Source organism: Mobula hypostoma, chromosome 24, assembly GCF_963921235.1.
Source record: "Mobula hypostoma chromosome 24, sMobHyp1.1, whole genome shotgun sequence".
In the NCBI taxonomy this organism is placed as follows: domain Eukaryota; kingdom Metazoa; phylum Chordata; class Chondrichthyes; order Myliobatiformes; family Myliobatidae; genus Mobula; species Mobula hypostoma.
In genome coordinates, this window is record NC_086120.1 from 41,932,814 (window position 1) to 41,945,071 (window position 12,258).

The window sequence follows — 12,258 nt, forward strand, 5'->3', positions numbered from 1 at the left end:
AAGATATGGAATCAAGCAAATAACCATAAGATCATAAGACATAGGAGCAGAATTAGGCCATTTGGCTCTTCAAGTCTGCTCCACCATTTTATCATGGCCTGATACATTTTCCCTCCCAGACCCAACCTCCTGCCTTCTCCCTGTATCACTTCATGCTTTGACCAATCAAGAACCTATCAACCGCTGCCTTAAATATACATAAAGACTTGGCCTCCACAACTGCCTGTGGCAAGGAATTCCACAGATTCAGCACTCTCTGGCTAAATAAATTCCTCCTAATATCCATTCTAAAAGACAACCCTCTATTCTGAGCCTATGTTCTCTGGTCTTAGACTCTCCCACCATAGGAAACATCCTCTCCACATCCACTCTATCAAGGCCTTTCACCATTCGATAGGTCTCAATGAGGTCACCACTCATTCTTCTGAATTCCAGTGAATACAGGCCCAGAGCCATCAGACGCTCTTCATATGAGAAGTCTTTCCAAACCTGAAATCATTTTCCTGAACCTCCTTTGATTCCTCTTCGGTTTCAGCACATCCTTTCAAAATACTCCAAATGAGGCCTCACTAGTGCTTTATAAAGTCTTAACATAACATCCTTGCTTTATATTCTAGTCTACTTGAAATGAATGCTAATGTCACATTTGCCTTCCTCACCTCCAACTCAACCTGCAAATTAACCTTTAAGCAATCCTGCACAAGGACTCCCATGTCCCCGTGCTCAGATTTTTGTATTTTCTCTCTGTTTAGAACATAGTCAACCCTTTCATTTCTTCTACCAAAATGCATGACCGTACATTTCCCAATACTGCATATATCTGCCACTTCTGCGCCCATTCTTCTAATCTAAGTCCTTCTGTAGCCTTTCTACTTCCTCAAAACTACCTGCCCCTCCACCTATCTTCATTTTGTCTGCAAACTTTGCAACAAAGCTATCAATTGCATCGTCCAAATCATTGACATATAACGTAAAAAGAATCAGTTCCAACACAGACCCCTGAGGAACACCACTAGTCACCGGCAGCCCACCAGAAAAGGCTCAGTTTATTCCCACTCTTTGCCTCCTGCCAATTGGCCACAGCTTTATCCATGCTAGAGTCTTCCCTGTGATATCATGGGCTTGTAGCTTATTAAGCAACCTCATGTGTGGTACCTTGTCAAAGGCCTTCCAAAAATCCAAGTACTCATCAACCAATTCTCCATTGTCTATCCTCCCTGTTATTTCTTCAAAGAATTCCAACAGATTTGTCAAGAAAGATTTTCCCTTGAGGAAACCATGCTGACTATGACTTACTTTATCATGTGCCTCCAAGTACCCCAAAATCACATCCTTAACAATAGACTCCACCATCTTCCCAACCTCTGAGGTCAGACTGACTGGCCTATAAATTCCTTTTTTCTGCTTCTCTCCCTTCTTGAAGAGTGGAGTGACATTTGCAATTTACCAGTCTTCTGGCACCATTCCAGAATCTGGTGATTTTTGAAAGATCATTACTAATGCCTCCACAGTCTCTTCAGCCACTTCTTTCAGGCCCCTGAGGGATACACCATCTGTTCTAGATGACTTATCTACCTTCAGAACTTTCAGTTTCCCAAAAACCTTCTCTCTAGTTATGGTAACCTTACACACTTCATGACCCCTGACTGCTGGAACCTTCACAATTCCGCTAGTGTCATCCACAGTGAAGACTGATGCAAAATACTCATTTAGTTTTTCTGCCATTTCATTGTCCCCCATTACTATCTCTCCAGCATTGTTTTCCATCAGTCTGATATCCACTCTCGCCTCTCTTTTACACTTTATGTATCTGAAAAAACTTTTCGTATCCTCGTTAATATTATTGGCTAGCTTACTTTTGCATTCCATCTTTACCTTCTTATTGACTTTTTTAATTGCCTTCTGATAGTAGTTGAAAGCTTCCCAAACCTCTAACTCCCCACTAGTTTTGCTCTACCATATGCTCTCTCTTTGGCTCTTACATTGGCAACATGTTGACTTCTCGTGGTCTTTCAAATTGCTTCCAGAAATTCCAGCCATTGCTGTTCTGCTCTCATCCCTACCAGTGTTCTTTTCCAATCAATTTTGGCCAACTCCCCTTTCATGCCTTTGTAATTCCCTTTACTCCACTGTAGTACTGATAAATCTGACTTTAGCTTCTCCTTCTTAAAGTTCAGGGTGAATTTGATCATATTATGATCACTTGCCCCTAAGGGTTCTTTTAACTTGAGCTCTTAATCAATTCCAATTCATTGCAGAACACCCAATCCAGAATAGCTGATCTCCTCCTGGGCTCAGCCACCAGCTGCTCTAAAAAATTATCTCATAGGCATTCTAGAAACAACCCCTCTTGGGATCCAGCACCAACCTGATTCTACCTGCATATTGAAATCCTCCATGACTATTGTAACATTGCTGCCCTTTTGGCATGTATTTTCTATCTCCTGTTATAATTTGTAGACCACATCCTTAGGGGGTTTGGGGGTCTGTATATAACAGATGTCATTGGAAGTAAGACAGGAACACCGTGTAGCCTATTTATTTGGAAAGAGTGCTGTTCAATTTTAAAATATTTTAACAATTATTCAATGCATAAAATTGTTAATGCATTAAGGTAATATCAGTGCTTCCAATATTACTGTCTTTGCAAGACCAGTGACCCTAGCCATTATCGATACGCTTCAGAGATTGTCTGGCGTTAGTGGTGGCCTAACCTGGACTTGTGATGTGCATCAGCTGCTCGCAAGACCATCCACCGCCTGCTCCCATGGCTTCACGTGAGCCCGATGATGCGCTAAGCAGGTGGTACACGTTGCCCCAGGGTGATCTACAACCTCGCAGAGGGAAGGAGGACCTTATACATTCTTTGGTGGAGGCATATCTCCACCCCACCACCCCACAGGAGCTATGGAGGGGAATAAACAGTCAATGATTGGGGCCGAGGCCCTTCATCATATTTGGTGAAAGGACTCCAGTTGGAAATGCTGCCCGACCTGCTGAGTTCCTCCAGCATTGTGCGTGTGTGTTTCACTCTGGGCTTATCTCGCACCCTTTTTGCGACCTGTGCTTTAAAAGTCACGCGTGCCGCCCGGTTTGCAAACGTTTTTTTAACGGAGGGACAGGGCAAGAGTGCCGGCGGAGGGCGAGGGACGGAGCGGGGTGCTGGGGTGCTGCGGTGCTCTCGGCGTCCCAGGGCTGGCCTTCCCCCGAGCATGACGTCACGGGAGGAAGCGGCGCGTGCAGGAAGTGCAGGGAGGCCGCCGCCGGGACGCAAACATCGCTCACCTTAAGGATTAAACCTGTCGGATTCTCCTTTACTCCACGGACAGGTCAGCTTTGGGAATAAAATGAAAAGCAGTTAGCGGCGGGGAGGTGGAAGGGAGCGACAGCCGCCGTCGCCACCGAAACCGGCATCCCCGTCACTCGAGCCCCGGGCTGTGGTAGGCCTCTGGTTACGTTCGAGCCCTCCGCCTCCCGGCAGCTAACAGCCCCAAAGGACGGGAAACAGAAAGTTAAGGTGAAAGCCTTTGTGTTTGGAGTCGGGGTTAGAATGCTACGAAACTATTTTGGAGTCGCGTTAAACTTTTTCTTCCACCCCCTCCCTCCCCTTGCCTAAACTTGGATTAGCTCACCCACAGTCTGGGGGAAAAAAACTATTTTGAGAAAGTTTCTTCCCCCTCCCCCGGCACACCAAATTGAATGATTCGGAGCTAAAATCAGCTCTTGTCAATAGTTTAGGTAAGTGATCTCATCAAGATGATTTGACATTCTCTTTCTCGCAGAGGAACTGCTAGAAAGTGATTGGTAGACCTCTTGTGTTATTTTATTTTTTTAAGTGCCGCTGTAATCAAGCTTTTATTAAAGCTGAGACGTATTTCAAGCAAAAGTCAGCTTAGTAAATACTTCGGCGATTTAGTTAACGTCTGCTAGTTGTTAAACTCGACAATAATGTGATCGAGTGAAAGGGTGAGAGATTGAAGTATTACGGACACCCTGCCCTTGATTGCTTTTAGTTGTAGTTTAATTTCCGCTTAATATCGGCTCCGTTGGGTGGGAGCGATTCTGGGTTAACATGGAAGTCGCGGCGTCTTCCTATTGAGACAGTTTGTGTTCACTTCTTTCGCCTAAATAATCTGATTCAGACTGCGGCGAAGGACTTGTTGGGTGTGCTGTGCCGTCTGGCCCTTTTTCTGTTACGAAATAGCCACTCAGTGCAGTTGGTATTTTGGATGACTAGCTACCGGTGTTAGTTAAACCATTTTATTTGCATTTTTTTGTACCTGTATATCGGCGTTGTATAATCCTTCAGGCGCCTCGTCCTGCAAACTGTAAACGGTGTGCTCTCACTATTTTCATTATTTTCCCACCCCGCCGAAACGCCTTTGAAATGAAACTAGTTAATTTTGTGTCTTCGGAAGAAGGCGCATCCGACTTGTTTGTGCTGGACGTGCAATGTTCCTTAAGGAAATCAGATTGTATGTGTCAGCTGACCCCCGTTGAACTACCGCAAGGCTTTTAAGTCGCCGCTGTCTACTCTAGATTCCACGATTTAGCCAATTAGGGAAATCTTGTGAAGACAAGCTTTTTCAGTTCCCGTAACATGCTAAGATTGAGTTGGTGTAAATGTAGGCAACACACACACACAATGTTGGAGAAACTCAGCAGGCCAGGGAGCATCTATGATAAAGAGTGCAGTCGATGTTTCTGGCCGAGACCCTCCCCCAAGACCGTCAAGAAGGGTCTTCCACGCTGTATCGCAAATAAAAAAAAATGAATATCAAGGTAGGCAAATTTTGTTAACTGGATAAATACTAATTCAGATATTAATGCAGTGCAAAAGTCTTAGGCACATAAATACAGCTAGGACTTTTGAACAATACTGCATTATAGACTGTGGAGTGAAAAGAAAGTTTGTATAACAGAAGCAAAGGATGTTGGAAATTGCGAAGGTGAAGTGCTGCGAGAAGGGTTCAGGATAGGTGGCAGAGAAGAGGTGTCAGGGTGTGGGATGGCACAGGTGCAGACATGCTCAGCCCTGAGACACCTGGCAAGGTTATTTGATTCCAAACAATTGGTTTATTGATCATTACAGAATGACTCTCTGGTGGTTCCTGCTCCCTCCCCTCTCCCTTCCTCTTTTCCCAACCATGATTTCCCTCTCCCTGCCCCCTTGCCCACACTCAGTCCACAGTGGAGACCCATATCAGATTTATCATCACTCACATGTGTCATGACATTTGTGGGGTTTTTTTGCAGCAATACAGTTACTACAGCACTGTTGAGAAGTCCTAGCTATATATATGTCTCTAAGACTTTAGCACAGTACTGTATAATCTTTGCTAAAGAGGTAACATTCAAGACAGGAGCACAGTGAGGAGGAAGGGTGGGAACAACCCACCAGTTAAGTAAATGGCCTTGAAAATTGCTGGAGGCATCCAAGGGTCACAATTTCCTGGCTTGATTTTAATTTTAAATTAAAGACTTCAGAAGGAAAAAGTAGTGTTGTAGTGTAGCCTTGTCAATAGGGTCTCGGCCTGAAACTCTTTTCCATGGATGCTGCCTGGCCTGCTGAGTTCCTCCAGCATTTTGTGTGTGTTGCATGGATTTCCAGCATCTGTAGATTTTCTCTTGTTTTGATTGGTGTAAATGTAGAATTTATTGAAAAGTGCTGAATAATTTAATCAGGAGCTTAATCTTATAGTGATTTTTTGAAGAAATGAATCTGGGACTATAGGCATGATATTTGTCTTTCATGAGGTAGCTTGTGTCTGTAGTGTAAGATTTTGGATTTGGAATGTACATCAAGTGCAGTGCATATTGCTGCGTAAATAAATCATCTGGTAGGACTATGTAATCTTGAATAGTCTGAGCTTTTAAAAGTCTACTAAGATCAACGTTTGTTACTTATGTATTTATTAACATTCAGCATGGAGTAGATCCTTCGAGCCACGCCAGCTGCAGCCCCTGATTTAATACTAGCCTGATCACAGGACAGTTTACAATGACCAATTAACCTACCAACCAGCTGTCTTTGGACTGTGGGAGGAAACTGGAGCACCCGGAGGGAACCCACATGGTCACATAGAACGTGCAGTCTTCTTACAGACAGTGGCTGGAATTGAACCCAGGTCACTGGTACAATAAAGCATTGTGCTGAGCACTACATTACTGTGCTGCCACTCAGTAAATACTATTTGGACAACTCCTGTAAATAACTTCATCACAATATATTGAACTAACAGAACCACTAATTTCTCATCAGCTAATTCCTCCTGGCATCTTTTATCTTGAGCTAAAATTTTGGTCTTGCTTGAAGCACTGAGATCACTCCCGCTAGTTTACAATTAAAGCTCTGGTCTACTTCTATAGAGCTTTGGCAAGGACAGGAGAGTGGGACAAAGTAGGTAGTTTTTTCAAAAAAAACCCGATAGTTACTTGGTAGCCTCCATACTGCCTTTGCCGTAAGAATCTTAATGGATTCTGAAAAGGATCATTATATATTCTTTATCTTGGTCACTATGTCTGGAAAATGTCAACGTCAGCTTATTGACAAGTCTATGCTGTATAACACTTTTTACCCCTCTCTAAAGTTTTAAACTTAAAATTAAAATCAAGCCAGGAATTTCTGACCCTTGGATGCTTCCAGCAGTTTTCAAGGCTGTATATTTAACTGGTGGGTTATTTCCACCCTTCCTCCTCACTGTGTCCCTGTCTTGAATGTTACCTCTTTTGCACAGTACTGTATAATCTGTGCTAAAGTCTTACAGACATATATATAGCTAGGATGCTCAAGACTTTTCAACAGTACTGTAGTAACTTTAGATATTGCTGTTAAAAAAAACAAATATCATGACGTATGTCGGTGATGATAAACTTGATTCTGATATGGGTCTCCATTGTGGACTGAGAGGGGGAAGGGGGCAAGGAGAGGGGAATCATGGTTGGGAAAAGAAGAAGGGAGAGGGGAGGGAGCAGGAGCCACCAGAAAAACATTCTGTAATGATCAATAAGCCAATTGTTTGGAATCAAATAACCTTGCCTGATATCTCAGGTTTGGGTATGTCTGCATATGCTCTGGCACTTCTCTGCCATTAGTCCTAAGCCCCTCCCACGGTGCTCCACCCTCGCAATTTTCAACATCCTTTGCTCCTGTCAGATATACAAATTCCATATTCATAATGCGGTATTGTGCAAAGGTCTTAGGCAACCTTTGTGCCCAAGATTTTAGCACAGTACTGTGTATTAATATCTGAATTAGTATTTATTCAGTTAACAGAATTTGCCTGCCTTTATATTTATTATATTCATTTTTTATTTATTGAGATACAGCATGGAACAGGCTGTTCTGGCCCTTCAAGCCACGCTGGCTAGAAGCCCCTGATTTAACCCTAGCCTAATTACAGGACCAATTTACAATGACCAATTAGTCTACCAGCCGGTACATCTTTGGACTATAGGAGAAACCCGGAGCACCAGGATGTGAGGAAAATGTATAAACTTCCTACAGAAGCAGTGGGAATTGAACCCGGATCACTGCTACTTTAAATCGTAGCACTAACCATGACATCACCGTGATCATAATTACCAGGTTGAATGCCACCAATCATTGAAACAAATAGGGAAGATTTTTATTTTGTATAGAAGAATTGTGAAACTGATAGTGTCGAAAGTCCACAAATCTATGATGTGGATTGGAGATGACTGACCTAAGCATTTTAGCCCCATGTATTAAATTGATATAAATTGGAAGTCATGTTTAAGATGGAAAATATCAGTTACATGGTTGTAGATTGTAGTTGCTTTTCTCCTGTATTGTGCCATTTACTTTAAAGCTGAAAAGAACATTTTCTGATTAAAATTGGTTAAAATACCCACTTGCTATTATGACTATGAAGATAGGTATGATTTTTACGTTTTGCCAGTTCTCACCTCTGGTAACAGTACCATGTTACAACACCATCCTCAACTGTATGCTTCAGTCTGGAATGGAGTCCTGTAGATAAGGCAGACTTGTACTTTTTAGAGTAGGTAATAGGATGGGGGTGCAGAGAGGGAAGAATGGACTGGATAGATCTTCTGAAGGTGGTCTATATTTGCAAGGTGTAAGGGGAAGATTACTCTGCATTCACTTCTAGAGAGTAACAAAGTTATAGCTTATTTTTGTATTTTGCTTGTTGGATTCCCGAAGAAGCTGGGACAAAATCGTGGAATGCTGCAATCTTTGTCATCTTGATTACAAACAAATGTCTTAATTTCCAAGAAAGCTCCAACTATGTTAGCAATGTGCTACATCACCTGCCTTGATTGCAGACTTCAAGGATTGGAATGGATTTTGATTCCTTAACCACCTCTGGGGGACGAGAGTCTTTGAGAAAGCCGTACTCTCACAAATGTGGGAAGTGGTCAGGGTGGAGGGAGGGAGGGAGTGCAGAGAGTGGGAAAGAAGACAACTTGTACAATCTTCCATGGTTCCAGCTATCAATGTTTAATGACAACATTTTCATGCAGCAGGAGCATGCACTGATTAAAGTTTCATCACTCATAGTAGTCATTCAGTTTATTCTGCCTTGTTTGTCTTGCATTTAAATATCTGCCCCAGAGGTGAAAGGAGGCAATTTTAAAGCAGTTGTTTGTGGTGCTGCTGTGAATCCTGCATTTAGTTGAAAGCAGGTGTTTAAATATTGAAGTTTATGAAGTCAAATAAAAGACTTGAAATGTGAACAAGGAGCTGAGTAGTTTAATCTCTGTAAATGATCTAAGTGTGTGTGTGTTCAAGTTTGCAAGAAATATTAAGTTTGTTAATTTGGCAATAAATTTAAAAAGGCAGGTAGATAGTGGTGAGTGTGTAATAAGGGGCGATGAGTTTGCAGACTAAAGGATTCTTGAAAACATCAGTAATTGCATCTTTGTGTAGTTTTGTGTTAGTATAGTAATTTGACATCTAATTCATCCAGCCATTTTTTCCAGCATTTTCATGCATAACTACAATGTTACTGTTAAATTTATTTAGGGCAATACAGCATAGAATCAGTCCTTCTGCCTATACTGTAAAGTGTTGTGCTAGCCACACACGATTACTCATTCTATTGTCCAACTCTAGTTCAATTTGGAAGTGAAAGCACAAAGTAGATTTGATTGTCAATATTTAAACAAAAAGGAAGCAAATAACTTAAATGTCTGCACTTAAATTGCTGTTTCTTTTGAACCTAATAGAATTAGTGGCATGGTTAGCAGGTTTGGAAAAATTACCATGAAGAATTATATTAATATTTGAAGTAAGATTGGCATTGTGGCATGGCAGTTTCTATAATGTTATGAGGGCACCAGCAATCTGGGTTCAATTCCCACTGCTGTCTGTAAGTAGTTTGTACATTCTCCCTGTGACCGTGTTGGTTTACTCTGGCTGCTCCGGTTTCCTTCCACGTTCCAAAGATGTACCGATTAGGTTGCGTTGTTGCTGGAAGCATGGCAACATTTGTCGATTGCCCCCAGCATAAATTTGGACTGTTGGTTGCTGATGCTAACAATGCATTCCACTGTATATTTTGTACATGCGATAAATTTGATCTTCAAGTCTTTATTTAGTGTTACAGTGCAGAGAAGGCCCTTCCAGCCCTTCGAGCCGCACCCCCCCCCACCCACCAACCCCGATTTTTAACCCAAACCTAATCATGGTTATTCTCATGGTTATCATGGTCCATTGTCACGTACGGATGCAAGACGTGGACACTCACCAAGACGATGCAAAAGTCTCTAGATGGTTGCTATACACGAATGCTCCGGATGGCTCTTGACGTGAGTTGGCAACAGCACATGACAAACGTTGAGCTCTATAACAACCTACCGATGCTCTCCACTAAAATCGAGGTGAGAAGACTGCAACTAGTGGGGCACTGTCTATGCCACCCCGAGCTACCTGCCAGCCTAGTCATCATATGGGAGCCCAAGCATGGGAGGATGAACCCTGGGCGCCCTCCCAAGACTGTGGTCAACACACTCCTAGAAGACAGCAGCGCGGCTAATGTAGATGAACTGAACACACTGATGAGGGAGAGGGAGAAGTGGAGAGTCCGTCATCGTGCCCGACGCTGGCCCCCTAGGCCTGAGTCGATGTAGTAGTAGTAATCATAGGACAAATTACAATAGTGAATTAACCTACTTGGTATGTCTTTGGACTGTGGGAGGAAACCAGAGCACCTGGAGAAAACCCATGCGTTCTACAGGGAAGACATACAGAGACTCCTTACAGATGGGGCAGGAATTGAACTCAGAACTCCGACACCCCGAGCTGGAATAGTGTTGCATTACTGTGGCACCCTTATTTAACATTTTACTATGTTGACATGTATCTTTCGCAATGAGTAAGAATTAGCTTATCAAGATGCTGATGTTTCTTATTGATGCACAGTCAGCAAAGACATTCTAAATTGTTTAAATGTATATTTATTCTTTGGGAATGGATACTACAGGCAACAGTCACAATGAGTGTAAGTAAGTTGTTCAACCAAAGTGAATTTAGCAGCCGAGCATGAGCTTGTCCTTTTTTGTAATCGTTTATGCATGTCAGCAGACAGACTAAAGCAGGCACAGTGGCCCTTTTAACACTGTGGACATGGGGACAAATTGTGCAGGTTACCCAGAGCCACAAAAATCCAACTTTGCTCCACCTATTGGGTCTTGCTGCACTGGGCTGTGGGGCCCATCTGAATGTTTTGACGTGGAGATTTCCCAAACTTTTGCTTAATCTCTTTCGACAGAGATTCTGTGAATGAAATATTAGTCATTTACTGCATGCTGATAGTTTCGCGCCACTAGACAATCACAGAATTTCCTTTTTCTCCTTCCATACCCACTTCCCCAAGTAGTTTAAGAATTTTCCCATCCGATTATGCCTTTGGAGAAGGGGGAAGATGACTGGTGGCTGGACTGTGCATATATGTTTGTGCGTTTCTTTTATATACAGAAAAAAAGTTGAGCTTTAAAACCTTCAACTTTCGAGCAATAGATATTAATACTTTTTAATAAAAGAGAAATGCCATGATAGATAATTAAATATATTTGGTGTTGTGGAGAAAAATCCACAAACTTGAATAGCTGACTACTTGGCAAGGGATTTTCTTTTAATGTTACAAGTGTAGTGCTTCTTTCTGTGCCTCCCCACGCCCTCATTATGTGGCGTTTTCTGTGGAACACTTAGTGACTCTCTCTTTATCACTGGCCCAATCAATTCTATTAAAATGAATATCTTAGCTAAATTTGTATACCTTTTTCAAGCTGTGCCTGGTTTTATTCCTAAATCTTTTTGGACTCTTTGGATTCAATACTTTCTTCTTGTATATGGAAGAATAAAAAACTCGTATAAATAAAGCTCGCCTTCAGAAAACCAAACAGAACGGAGGATTTGCCTTACCCAATTTTAGGTTATATTATTGGACAGTTAATATATGTAATATTACATTCTGGCTATATTATATTAACCATGAGAATTGCCTTACATAGGTTTCTTTGGAAGTCAACTCTGTTATAAAATTTTGCATTATTTCTTTACTTGGATCCTCGCTTCCTTTATCTTTAAACTAATTGACAATGTGGTGGTTAAACATGCATTGAGGATTTGGTTACAGTTTAGAAAACATTTTGGTTTATTGAGATTTTCCCTCTCAAGTCCCATATTTTCTAATTGTTTTTTTAAACAATCTTTAATTGACTTATCTTTTAAAGAATGGGATAGATTGGGTATTAAATGATTTCAGGATTTGTTTAATGGAGGGAATCTCTCTTTTGTGCAACTTTCAATGAAATTTAACCTTTCCAACGCTCACTTTTTTGATACTCACAGATTAGAGATATCTTAAGATCTCAATTACTTACATTTCCTACAAGTCCAGAGAAGAATATAATAGATGCAATTTTTAATCTGAAGCCCTTTGATAACGGTTCAATATCTTACATTTATGGTCTACTGTTGGGACTGAAAAAGGCTTCTTTAGATAAAATTAAAGGAGATTGGGGAAAAGATTTACAGATTTTCATATCTGATGAGAACTGGAAGATTATTTTAAAATTGATTAATTCTTCAAAATTATGTGCTCGTCATTCTTTATTACAGTTCAAAGTGGTACATAGAGTTCATATGTCTAAAGACAAGCTTTCCTGTTTCTACGCAGATATTTTTCCTTACTGTGATAGATGTACTAATAGAGTGGCTACACTAATTCATATGTTTTGGACATGTCCGAGCCTTGAAAAATTCTGGAA

General features: G+C 41.5%; 1 protein-coding gene and 1 long non-coding RNA gene across 4 annotated transcripts in view; one reads left to right on the forward strand and one right to left on the reverse strand.

Annotated features, from left to right (window-relative positions):
* Nucleotides 1-4,896, reverse strand: part of LOC134337416 (uncharacterized) — a 33,914-nt gene extending 29,018 nt beyond the window's left edge. Inside the window, exons 1-2 of the long non-coding RNA XR_010015985.1 lie at nt 4,281-4,896; nt 3,286-3,334 (exon numbers count right to left, since the gene is read on the reverse strand). This is a non-coding gene — a long non-coding RNA (uncharacterized LOC134337416). The remainder of the gene's footprint in view (nt 1-3,285; nt 3,335-4,280) is intronic.
* Nucleotides 3,233-12,258, forward strand: part of LOC134337415 (protein strawberry notch homolog 2-like) — a 186,344-nt gene continuing 177,318 nt past the window's right edge. For 2 of the 3 annotated variants that reach the window (XM_063032390.1, XM_063032393.1), the window contains exon 1: nt 3,233-3,329. The gene's annotated coding sequence lies outside the window, so the exon portion shown is untranslated. Of the gene's footprint in view, nt 3,518-12,258 lie in introns of all 3 variants that reach the window. The other variant, XM_063032391.1, reaches the window with a different exon arrangement.